At 38.5% G+C, this 13,248-nt stretch overlaps 1 protein-coding gene across 2 annotated transcripts in view; it reads left to right on the top strand.

Moving 5' to 3' along the window:
- plxnb1b (plexin b1b) overlaps nucleotides 1-13,248 on the top strand; it is a 176,524-nt gene that overhangs the window by 118,898 nt on the left and 44,378 nt on the right. The gene's annotated exons all lie outside the window — the stretch shown is intronic.

The following is a 13,248-nucleotide window of genomic DNA, read 5'->3' as shown; positions in this document are numbered from 1 at the left end:
CATCCAGTGTAGATAAGGTCTCTGTTCACCTCCTGAAGCAGAAACGTTGTCTGTGTGTAGGGGCAGGCAGGCTGAAATAATCTCAGGAGCAGGGTCCTGCTGCATCTTGTTGAAGGAATGCACTGAGGTACATCGTCCTCCTGTATTGAACCCACTCATCCACTAAACAATAAGAGCTGAGACCTGTGTGTGCCTGCAGATCAGGGTTTCTGCTCCCCAAGCCGCGGATGATTTTATAACAAGGTCATAACATGAGGCTCCAGTTTAACTCAGTGGTTAAATCACACGTTCCAGGTACAGAGGCTACAGTCCTTAAAGCAGGCAGCTCTTTGTGTTGCTTTTTTCTACATCGTGTTCAAAAATTATCTTTAAAGAGGGGGTATTTTCCTTTTTTAGGCTTTATACTGTCTCTCTGGTAACTTTGTTGCAGCTTTACATGAGTTAACCTGTATCTTATCACCCTGTTGTTGAAAAAACCTTTATTTCAGCCTCTGTCTGAAACACTTTATTTTAGCTGTTGTCTCTTTAAGGCGCCCTGCTCCACAAGCCCCCTTTCCTCTAATTGGCCAACCCAATGTAGGCCTGCTGGGGTCAGAGCTACAAGCAGAGCTTAGTGTTTGAGGCCCACCTCAGCAACATGTCATGAACCAGTTAGAAGATCCCTATGTTGTGACCCCATCATTTCAGCAAGCCTCGGGAAGATTTCAAGGAGTTGTTGTGCTGTTTTTTGACTGTTTTGATCAGTTTACAGACAGATTCAGGGACTTCTACAGCATATAAATATTAGTGGTTGAAAAATCTGCACGTTAAGTCTGAACATCCAGCATTTTTACTTTATATGCATGTTTGAAATATGCATAATACCCCTCTTTAACGTCAGATTTCTTACCTCAGTGATATGTCTCTTCTCATTCTCTGATCACATTCAAAGCATGTGTCAGGCAGGACAGGTTATAGGACTTCAGGAATAGACAGCAAAAACAGATTATTACATAGAAATAATGGATTTAGAAGTTAACATATAAACAAAGGAAAAGTAAAAATGTTGGGGGTGAAGATATGGGCAGACCTTGGTGTTTGAGGCACCACAATTAAATTTAGAACTTGTACAGCTCTATTTTTATTTTTTAATATGTTTATCTGGTTACACATCCAGCATCCAAATCTCAGAGCACACCAGATATTATCTGTGGATGATTCTTACAGATTTGGTTGACGCTCAATATTTCTGGGCTGCTGGTTTTGCCAGATGGTGTCCAGTGAGCGAATAATGGATGTTTTCAGCATCCTGGATCCGGGATATCTTCCTGCTCTGTGGGCACTAACAGTCTAACCAGAAACCATCTGAGGAGAGGGAGGTTTGAAAAAACAAAATATACAAAACAAGATTGATGGTATTTAGAATAGAATAGAATAGAATAGAATAGAATAGAATAGAACTTTATTGTCATTGTAACAAGTACAACAAAATTGAAGTCACAATAGCAATCAAGAAAACTAAAAAAAGAAAGTGTATAGAAAGTGCAAAAAGGTCCATAAGAAAATAGATGATGACAGCTTGTCCATCATTGTCCAGTTCAGCCAGCCTCCACCTCCACAGGGTCCAGGACTGAGCTTCTTCAGCAGTCTGTTCAGTCTTTGTCTCCTGGATCCTGTCTGCTCACAGCAGGTGAAGCTCTTCCAATGTGGCGTTGGTATCTGATGTTAGCTCTGTTAGCCATGTCTGTGAATAGCATGATGCTACTCTGCCCTCTGGTATTCCCTCTGTTGCTGGGTTAGCACAGCTAGCTCGTCCATCTTATTGGAGATAGATCTTACGTTTCCCAATAACAATGGATGCAAGGACAGGTCGATGTCGTCACTTCTTAGCTCACACCTGAGAACCAGCACGTCGTCCTCACCTCCTTCTCCTCACATTGTGGGAAGACATTAGGCCTTACACCAGTTAGCATTGACATGCTACAGGCTGCTAACAGCTGATTTCACATGTAAACAATGCAGCCAAGGTTACAAGTAGGATCTCAAGATAAACACAGGAGAAAAGTAGTGAAAATATCACTGAAGCCACAAAAAGTTTGGTGTCCATGACCAACAAATGAGCCATACAAAGTAATGATCCACTCCAAATACAAAGATTATGAAAAAGAGACGGAAAAATTACAAGAAACAGACAAAGAAGAGAGAGCTGCTGCAAAAAGCAGCCATAGCCAACAGGGCGACACCTAGCAACCCTGCACTCTTTCATGCACTTTTCTATCTGAAGGTAAGAAAAACACAAACTCCGAGTTGGATTGTTCCAGTGTAGGATTTATTCTGAAGTTTGATGAATTATTTCAGCAGTTTTGGCAGTTAATGTTGGATTACCAGAAATAAAATCCTCTGGAAACAACCAATTACCTGCAGATTCTCTTCTACAGATATCTGTGTATAAACATAAAGAGCGTCATGACCTGCCTGTGGGGTAAAGCAGCTTTATGTGTTCCAACACAGTTGTGTCACATTAATTTACTGTTTCATAAAGTTTTGAAAGATTTCTATGTGCAGGAATGTTGACTTCTGTTTGGTTTCACCGTCATATCTTTGTAATATTTTATCCATTTCTGTTATGAGGCATCCCTGAAGTGTAGGTCTCTCTAAACAGGAGCGTTTGCACCTTTGAGTCATGAGTGTTCTTCCCTTTGGTTGGATCACGTGAAGCTCTCCTGAAGCGTTGTTTACCTTCAGCAGCCTGTCAATTAGATTTCCAAGGTGCTGCAGTCATGACACTGTGGGGTCACGTCTGGCGCTGTGTTTGTGGGTTCACTCAGAGTTCAGGGTAAAGCCTGGTGAAACAAGAGGATTGTCCACTCTTGGATGAAACTAGAGGAATAAAGGGAGAAGAGAGTAACCAAACCAAGTTTAAAAGAGCATTTCAGCTGGGAGCTGTACAGTAATTTGGGACACAACAGTGAGGCTTGTTTTCTCTCCTATGTTTAAGTTGGGTGTTGCAGGCCGGCCTCTTGATATCAGTAGTTTACAGATCGTGAGTTTTCTCCACACAGTGCCTCTTTGTGCTGTTTTTTTCTCAATGGTGGCTTGTGGTTGAGGCCCCCCTGCACAAGCTGAAGCAGCACAATGACAGCCATTAACGTATTTTTACCCCGTTACGTCACACTGAGCCGGCTAAACCCCGAGCTGCACAATCACCATGACCAGACACCGACGAAGCTCCTCGCTTGTCATCGCTGACTGGCAGACACGTGAGCGCTCCAACAGAGAGGGCCATTCATGGTAATGAAGAGATATCAGTCATAACAGCGGGCAGTGTCAGTGTCAATCTCAGCCTCCTTAATGGACACATTGTCAGTGTCTTACTTTGAACGCCAGCTAGGAACATTTTAATTCAAGCTTTGGCATAGCTCTGAACTTAGTTGGTGAAAGACATCTCTGATGGATCGATGAGATTAAAAGGAATATACCATCGGATAAGACAAAAAGAGCTGACAACTTTTACTAAGAGAGAGGAAAAAAAAACTTTTAAGACTCTGCCGGAAGTGATATCATTTTTTTTCCCTCTTTTTTTTTTTCTCTTCACACAGTTCTCAGTTTTTGCCCTCTAGTGGCTGTCATGTTAACTGAGTTACATGATTTTATAAACTGCAAAAAAATGAAATCTTATCAAGTATTTTTGTCTTATTTTAAGTACACGTTTACATGAGCCACATTAACCTGACCAGTCCAGAAATTTTTCTTGTTTCAAGAAAAATGTCCCCAAAAAGTTTGCTTAGCTTGTTAGCTTGAAACTGGAATAATGTCTTGATACAAGTAACTTCTCCAATCCCATTGGCAGTTTTTTTTTTACTTATTACCAGCAATTCAGACCTCATTTTTATCTTTAAATAACTTGAAACAAGACATTTTCCTGGACTGATCAGGTGAATGGGGCTGATGTTAAGTCTAAAAAGAGATTTTTTTTTTCTAAAAATAAACCATAAATATAAGATTTCATTTTTTGACATGTTTTTGTCCTTAATAAATTGTGAGGGGGAAAATTATTGGAGGGTTGTGTACAATTATTTGAAGGCAGCAAATGCAAGAAAATGATTCAAAGTGGGAAAACAAGTGAGTCTTCTTTAATTTTAATTTTTGCTTAAAGTGGCAGCGAGGAGTTTGAAAGCGATCTTAAAAAGTCTCCCTTCTAGATATATGATTGATCATAATCCACACTTTAAAATGAGATTATCAGCACCAATATTGGTAGTTACAGATTATTTTACCTTGCTACTTCTTAGCTCCCAGGTTGAGTTGAACAAGACCGGATTGATTTATGGTACGTCTAGGTCTTTATGACAACATCACGCAGGCCGACAAAGTATAGTAGTGAGAAGAGATAAAACACAGAGATCTTGTTTTTCTCTGCTGAAAATGATTTCTGTGATTAATTTTGTAGTGATGGTGGACACAGGAGCCTAACACAGGCCCGAGCTAAAGGCTAACACAACAGCTAATCTGTTTCTGATAATGTTGATTCCAACCCACAGTCAGCAGTTATTCTGCAGTGGTCGGTTCAAACTTGAGAGTCTATCAATAAAATGAAGCCAGCTAACCAGGAACGTTACACATTACAGACATGTCTTAGAGCACCAGGCTGTCAGCTGGGCTAAAGATAAATGGCTATTAAACTACTTACAAACTGACAGTGTTTACTTGTTGTCACGTTAGCCTATAGATGTGTCAGAGCACCAGGCTGACGATGTCGCTAACATATAGCCGGATGCTACGTTTTTTTGATGTCACATTTCAAACTGTAGCGCTGATAGCGTTGATATTCTTTAAACCTCAGATTTATTCGTGTATTAATGGAATAATTCAGGATCTGACAAAACTCACAGGCACAGTAACTTTTGGAAGCAGGGTTCCCGCGGATCCTTGAAAAGTCTTAAAAGGCATTGAATTCATAATTCTAAAAATATGGCCTGAATTGGCATTAAAAAGTCTTAAATCCAAATTTCAAAAGTCTCAAAAATTTGAACACATTGTTAAGATTTATGTTAGTTTGAAGTTAAGAAGAACATTTTTATTTATCTATTTTTTAAAATAATTTCCTGATTTACTCTCGTAGCAACATCGCGTAATCACAATAGCGGAACTAACAAAACGGTGATGTGGTTGCACCAGGAACTTTTAAAGCAGAAGCATGTCTTGGTTCTACCTCATGTGCCTGGAGAGAGAAAAAAATGAGAAAAAATTGGCAAAAGAAATCCAGGAGTGGCTTAGGAAAATCGATTATGGCAGCGAAATTAAGAATTAAATTTGAAATTAAATTTCAAAAACTATGTAAAAATTCCAAAAATGTTTGTGACAGTGGCCAAAAAAGATGAATGGGGGCAAAATAGGCATAGAGTTGTAAAAATGGGGTTAAAAAGAGGTAGAAAGTTATGTTTTATGTAGAATAAACATTGGGTTAAAATTGCCTCTAACCCAGGTAATTCATCTGGTGTTTTTGTTTGTTTTGTTTTGTTTGTTTCAATTGTGGTTTGTTGTTGACTTGTTTTTAAAATTGATTTCCAACGTCATTAATAAAGTCTTAAAAAGTCTTAAATTTAACTTGCCTTGAGCTGTAGGAACCCTGGGAAGAGTTCCAGTTGGTGGCATTAGACAGCAATCAGTCAAGCTGTCGTCTGGAGAAAAATGCCGCCACTACCAGGCTTTGGTTATTGTTCTAGGAATCCAAGAATAATTTGGACATGATCCCAAACTTCCAGACCCTTTCAGTGAGATTTCCTTTGAAATCAATTCTAACAGCTGTTTTCATAACTTTCTTAAGTGCAGCCAGGCATCAATACTGAAACTTTAATTTATTGAGAGACAACAGGAGTTGTTTGTCTATCACAGCCTTGACTTCACCAAGGTTGTTTTGTTTACGTGATTGTGTTACACAATGACATCATTAACAGGAAATAGAATAAAAACTGCTCAGTGACAGGATGTATTTGTATTCTGCTTGAACTTTCTATATGTGGTGCAGAACATTCACCCATGACTGAGCAGTTTTATAGGTCACTTATTTCCCTTTATTATCTGTGACTATAGGAAACATGGATGAGCTGTACTGTCTCTTGTTATGATGCATGACAGTCTCTACGGATGACACATGACCCAGAATCTTTGATTTAGTTTACCTCCTCTCTAAACTGTGCTGACAGTAAACACTGTGTCTCTGAGCTGCAGGCTTCCTCCTCTTTTTCCTCTTCTCCCTCTCGTTGTCGATCTCTTCTCGAGCGTCACTCGGCGGTTTGTTTTCCAGCTGATTGAAGCAGCTTTAGATCAGAGTTCATTGAGTTCTCACAGTGAAACTTTCTGCCCGTGCAGCGCTTCCTGAACTGTAAATAAACATTGCATCACAGAAAAAAATAGTAAAGTTGAAACCATGCAGACATTTAATGTATCAGCTGATTCTGAAAACACAGTGAGGATTAACGTGCTGCTCCGTCATCAAACTTATCTGGAAAGGCTTCATCAGGGGTTGAAGCTTTCTGCAGCAGAGGTTGGTCTATCAGGGCTGCATCTTAAAATCTGATTGGCTATTCAAGATTTCTCCAAAAAAATGTTTGAAGAGTTTGATGCTCTTGTTGCATTTCATGCAGCAGGATCCAGCTCTTTCTCGGAGCATCAATATGCTCCAACGTTGCTGTTTGAGAGGAGAGCCTGGCTCAGTTTAGCACAGTGTGTGTTACCTGTACACAGTAAAAGACCTTTCTCCTGAGTATCCGATACCTCCCACTGTGGGATTAACAGAGCAAAGTAATCATCTGTGTGGGAGCAGCTCTGTCATTGTATAAAGCTCTTTACACAACCACTTCCATAACCCATTTTTCAGGCCTTCTGTAATCTTTGTAATTGTTTGTTAACAGAGTTGGAAAACATAATTTTCCTAAAGTGATTACAGTTTATAATCGCATTATGCACTACACGATTAATCAATAAACTATAGCACAGCATTAAAGCCAAGACTTCCGAGCTAATCTGTGACATATTTATCATTTATCCTATAAGGAGCAGCAGCTGATGAGCTGGATGGAGGATTATTAAAAGAGCAGAGAAATACTTAAACAGATCACAGGTTAGAAAACAAACAGTTCAGATCAAATGAAGATACGTTGGTGTTTTATTGCAGAGCTGCAGTTGCTCCTGATCATTCAGTGAGTGAACCTGATGGCTCCAGATGCTTTATGGTGTTTGATTAATCAGAAATGAATCAAGGCCAATTAGTGCTTAATGGACACGTAATAAGACTTTGATGGGCGCTTTGGTAAAATGTAATCTTTAGAATTATCGAGGAGTGGGATGTATGAACTGCAGCTGTTTCGCTGGTTTTTATTTGAAATCGTTCAAGACAAACAACGCACTAACTCAGGGGTTGACAAATTTTTCAGCCTGTAGCCAAAAAAATATCAGTGCTGTAGACTCCTGCTGTGCAAATATACTAAAAGCAGAGTCTAAATCAGATGTAAACAAACAAAAAAAAGGGTTAAGATTGTTAATTTAGCTGATTGGTAGAAAACTAGTCTACCTATGTGCACATGTTACTGTGTGGTCTGAATTTATCTGCTGCCACTGATTCCTTCATTATCCTGGCTTAGGCTCCTCAAGGTACATGTGGCAACAGAGGAATATGGAAAACAGAACAAGTTTTCAGTTGCATGGTTTTGTTTAAAATCTAACTCCATTTTTGTTTATTTTTTACAATAATAAAGAAAATGTGAAGTCAGAAATAGATTTTGATTTTGGAAAACATTTTGTGACCCCTGCTTTGGAAACCACTGAAATATAACCCACTGAAAAAATCAGAATCAAGCTGTTAACAATGTTAGAATTTTAACTCAATTCAAGATTCCCTACCAAATCTCTATAACTCAGGCCTAAAAAAAAAAAAAAAAAAAAAAAACGGACACCAAGATTGATTTTGGTATTTTCATTCATTGTTTCTGGACATGTGTAAAGTTACAAAACTACAGGTCAGGCATTATAAAAGAACTGTGTGCTACTTTTGGAGTATAATTACACTGCAAATAAACTGATATGTCATCAAGTGTTTTTGTCCTATTTTCTTATTACACTTGATATGAGCCACATCAACTTATCAGTCCAGAAAAATGTCCTCTGTCGAGTTGTTTAAAGACAAAAATGAGGTCTGAATTGTTTGAATGAAAGTTAAAAAAAATCTGCCCATGAAACTTTGTTAGAAAAATTTGCTTGAAAGTAAATTAATGTCTTAATACAAGTAACTTTTTCTCTTGTTCCAGATTTTTTTAAACTTGTGACAAGAAATTCAGACCTCATTTTTGTCTTTTAATAACTTGACTTGAGACATTTGTCTGGACTAGTTAGGTGAATGTGGCTCATATTGAGTCTAAAAAGACATTTCTACTGAAATAAGACAAAAACACTAAGATTTCAGTTTTTGCAGTGTAGACCTGAACCCAATGTGCCCCCTCCTTGGATTTCCCGATCACCATATTGCAAACACAAATCACAAAAGACTCTTTAATCTACTGACTTTAGCTGCCAGGAAGAACATTTAGCTTTTCTGGATCAAGGACTCTGCCCCCTTAAAGAAGTCCTGGCACAACCTTATTATGGACGATATCCTGAATGAATATGTTGTTTGTTTGTTGCACTCCTCACTGGGCTGTTTCTATCAGCTCTGGGAGCGTATTAAAAACACACTGGACCTCAGCTCTCATCATCCATCTTACTAGGTTTCCCTAAACGTGACCAGGCCTGTTACCCCACTCATAAGGGCAGCCTTAGTCTAGCTTCTATTTTTATTAATCCTTATGTGCCTATTAGGGTTTAGTAAGACAAACTGATTGGACCGGATATCCGTTTTGAAAAGCAAGAGATGCAGCTGCGTTGGTAGCAATGTCCTTAATCGATAGAAATCAGCCATGAATCCTCAGATGAATCGATCTGAGGATTAAGACGTGCACTGGGTATCACGAGAGTACTTCTATGGATAATGCGATAGAGACTATATTATATAGCATTAACCATACTGTCGCATTGAATCTAGAGGTCGACCGATATGGGTTTTTTGGGAGCCGATGCCGATGCTTTCCAAATTTGGGCAGCCGATGCCAATATGCATAGCCGATTTTTCCAATTTGATATTCAGGCCGATTGTTAAATAAATATGTATTTATCACATTTTTGTGAAACGCAGCAATTTCTGAGCAACTAAAAGAAATCTATTACAACAAGTCGCGTCAAGTCCTCTGAACATTTATTCAGCTTTCAAAACAATGAAATATTTTGTCTGAGTAAACACACAATGTAACAAGCAGTAGTAAACATTCACACTCTTCTTAAAATGTCAAAAAAGAAATTTAAACTTATTAATATAATTTGAACAAAAGTATGTAAAGTATCCAAGTGGTTCCACAAGTTTGAGGTGCTCATCTTTTTTGTGCCTGATCAAAAATTGCGTCATTCTATACAACGGATCAAAAATCGGCTTTTTAAAAGAAAATACGGCCGATGGCCGATAGAGACAAATGTCCAAATATCGGCCCGATATATCGGCCAGCCGATATATCGGTCTGCCTCTAATTGAATCGTTCGGTTCTTAAAATATATCATTTTGAATTGAACCGTAAACTGTGTATCTAGATTTGTATCTAATCTTCTATCACAAAAAATATGCAACCCTGGTGCCTACTGCTGTTTCCATGATCACTGTAGTAAACCTGTCTGCACCTGTGTGGAAGATGCCTGAGCTCTGTTCTTGTTGTTTTATGTCAAAAATATTTAAAAAAAATGTTAGAATCTAAAAAAAGAGAGTTATCAGACAGTAATGGCAAGGAAAAATCATAAAATGATGTTCTGGTAGCAGTAATTAATCTCCTTTAAATGTATATGGGGGGGTCTTATCCAGGGTATAAAGGCCGTGCAGTGTAATTTTCCGACATCTGTCTGGATCATTGGTGAAACTTACAGGACAAGCAGTAAAGGCTCCCGACCAATCAGATTTCTGTTATTGTTCTGAGTACAGTAGCAGAGATTTAGTGCTGTCAGAGGGATTTCTCCTGTGGGAGGTTTTATTTTTAATACAGTTTTTATTTTTTCCTGTTACACTGCTGTGGTCATGGAGGACAGACTTAAATCTTTTTTAGATATACAGATAGAGGAAATGACAAATAAACAGAATCAGGATCTGAATCTGAATCTCAGATATCCTTGTTTTTCTGTGTGGTGTATTTTCAGGTTTTTAGAACTGTCCCATCTCATGTTTTGTTTGCGACATGTTGACTCCCTCTCATTGCTGTGGACCTCAGGCCCTGCGCAGATAAGCATGGTTTGCAGTGATTGGCTAATTGCAGTTGTTTGGAATAACAAGGGGACAAAATAAAGTGATGGTGCTGTGTTAAAGACACAGAAGCCAGTGTGGGTTTTTGGGAAGCCTATTTGCTGGGACCTCAGCAGTCTTATTAACGGTTGCATGAAGAGTGCTGACCGGTTGAGATTCCATCTGTGGATGTTTGTTTGGTTGAGGTCAGCTCAGCGCGACATGCTGGAAGAAAGACGGGTTTTTGTGCAGCCAGCATGACTTTATTTTTACTTCAAATTAGATATCTCTGCAGCCCTTTCTCTTTTATTAGGCATATCTACAAGTTTTGTCCTCTGGTGAATTTAATTTTCTTCTTCCTGACCCTGCTGGTGTTTTCTCTCCTTGTTTGAAAGGAGAAATGTTTAAAGCTTCAGTAACTCGCTGCAGTCTGAGCGGGCAGGAATCGATGTGTGGAGAGTGAGATCTGTGCGTAAATGTTGGATCAAAGCGTCAGACAGCGTCAGACTGCATAACTGACCTGAAATCCTCTGCATACCTGGAGGTTCGGATTAGCCTGGCATCAGTGAGCCATCCTGGCACATCACAGGGCAGATTGTGGAGTTACTCTGTGCTGGATTTTCCCATTAGGATGATTGCTGGTCTTTGTTTCAGCACAGTTCGTCTCACAGTGGAAATAACTTACTAATGACATTAGAACATCAAAAGGCCAGCACGGAGCAGTTGGTCAGGTTGACCTCTGGAATTAACCCACATTACTGCAGCTCTGGACTTTAAACAGCCAGCACAAGGTCAAAGAGGCCTCCTAACTTTGTCTGCTTGTTTTGAGTCTCTTCTGACCTGGATTTGTCTCTTTATGCTGTTAAACTTATCTCATCCTCTGGGGCAGTGTTTCCTAACTGCCTGTTGAGTGTTTTCTGTTTAAGTACAGTACCTTAAGTCAAAGGGGAACTCCAGGACTGTCTCAGACAGTATCATGGTATCCTGTGAGCCTCTCACAGATACTTAGCAGCACTATCTGCAGAACATAAGATGTGTTTCTTTATTTGTGGTCACATTGTTAATCTGAATTGTATTTTTGTCTCTGCTATGTATAGTTGAGTTGTGTGTCTTTCAATCGTTTAATTGGTTTATTTTTGCACAACATGAGAAAAAAGTGTAACGTCTGTTGTAAATTCTGCCACATATTCAGGACTGAAATGCTCTCTGACCTTATTACCGAAACACTAGAGCCAGATATCTACGGTTAAGCCTTCAGTGTCTCCAGAGGGAGATGTAAAGTCAGACGTTTGTCTGCTGCTGATTTCCCTCGAGTCTGTTTAGCTTTTTTTTTTTTTTTAAATAAACTCTGGAGATTTGTAGTTTAAATCTAATCCCAGACTCAATGAAACATGGTTTATTTTAATCCTTGGTAATGTATGTGCAGGATTTTTGTTGAAAGAAGAAGAATACTGTATGAATTACACCGAACTGTGAAAGCTGAGAGTGTCTGAATATCAGTGGTGTTGAAGTACAATGTAGGAGTATTTTGTTAGGATCTGTACTTCACTTGAGTTTCTATACTCATTGCAACTTTTACTTTTACTTCGCTACATTTATATTGTCACCATAGTTACTACATAATAAAATGTGAATACTGGAAAAGCACTCAGAGAGCACAGACCTCAACTAAGCGTATTTTGATTGTCACCAACACTTTAGTCCTACTTTAATGTTATACCCCCTTTCAGCAGACTGTCTGCTACAATTTGGTGTTAGTTGCAGGTTTGTACAATAATTTGTTTCCTGACAGTGTTGAAAATTATAATGACCCAGCACATATTTCATATTCCAGATCTTAGTATCCAGATTTCTGGGATCTGGATCATAGTTGTACATCTGTCAGAAATTATGGAGACCTTGTCTTAATAATAATAATGATAATAATAATAATAATAATAATAATAATAATGATAATAATAATAATAATAATAATAATAATAATAATAATAATAATAATAATAATAACATTTATATTTACAATACAGTTCATTTATAGAGCGCTTTTCAATAACTCAAAGATGCTTTACAAGGTAAAAGCAGTATAAAGAGCAAGTTTAAAAAACAGATACAAATAATGAAATAACAGTAAAAAAAAAAAAAAAAAAAAAAGAAAAAAACATGTATAGAAAAAGAAGACCAGGCATAAACAATTCAAAGGTGCAGAGAAAAAGCAAGGTCAGGACAGGGGTTTGTTAGTTTAAGTTAAAAGCTTTGAGAAATAGGTGAGTTTTGTGTTGAAGGCGGTGGGGTCAGCAGGATCACTGAGGTGTTGTGGGAGTGAGTTCCAAAGAGAGGGGGCAGCAACAGAGAAGGCTCTACCCCCCCCCCCCCTGTATTGTTTTGCAAAGCAATCCGACCATTTATCATGGAGTTATAAACACATATGGTGAAAACAGCCCTATCTTACAATGATAAAGAATCTTTAAAAAAAGTCCTGGATCCAGACGGTGATCCGTATCACCTCTGAAATTTAATCACTTCTTCCTTATCCAATTTTAATCATTTCCTGAAAATTTCATCAAGATCCATTTGTTAGTTTTTGAGTTATGCCGTTTACAGACAAACAGACAAAATCTCCCAAAAAACATAACCTCCTTAGCGTATGTAATAACTACCTCATCATGTATTGATTATTGGGATTGAGTGTTGTCGTGTTAATAACTGGCGCTCTCGTGTCAAGCTGAGACTCATCTCAACGAGACTGCAGCCCTGCACTCAGTCTGGGAATATTCCTCGGTATCTACAGCATGTTGGAGGCAACCTCCTCCACTGGAGATAGTAGAGACACTGCCACACCACCATTACCTGCTAGTCTAGCTTCAGAAGAAAACATTTTTTTGAAACATCTTTTGCCATATTTAAAAAACGTTTTTACTTTT

This window comes from Halichoeres trimaculatus, unplaced genomic scaffold, assembly GCF_033239565.1.
Source record: "Halichoeres trimaculatus isolate MK-OKI-2021-1 unplaced genomic scaffold, fHalTri1.1 fHalTri1_scaffold_1, whole genome shotgun sequence".
Taxonomy (NCBI): domain Eukaryota; kingdom Metazoa; phylum Chordata; class Actinopteri; order Labriformes; family Labridae; genus Halichoeres; species Halichoeres trimaculatus.
The sequence above is the reverse complement of the archived record's forward strand: the minus strand, read 5'-3'. Positions and strand labels throughout refer to the sequence as shown.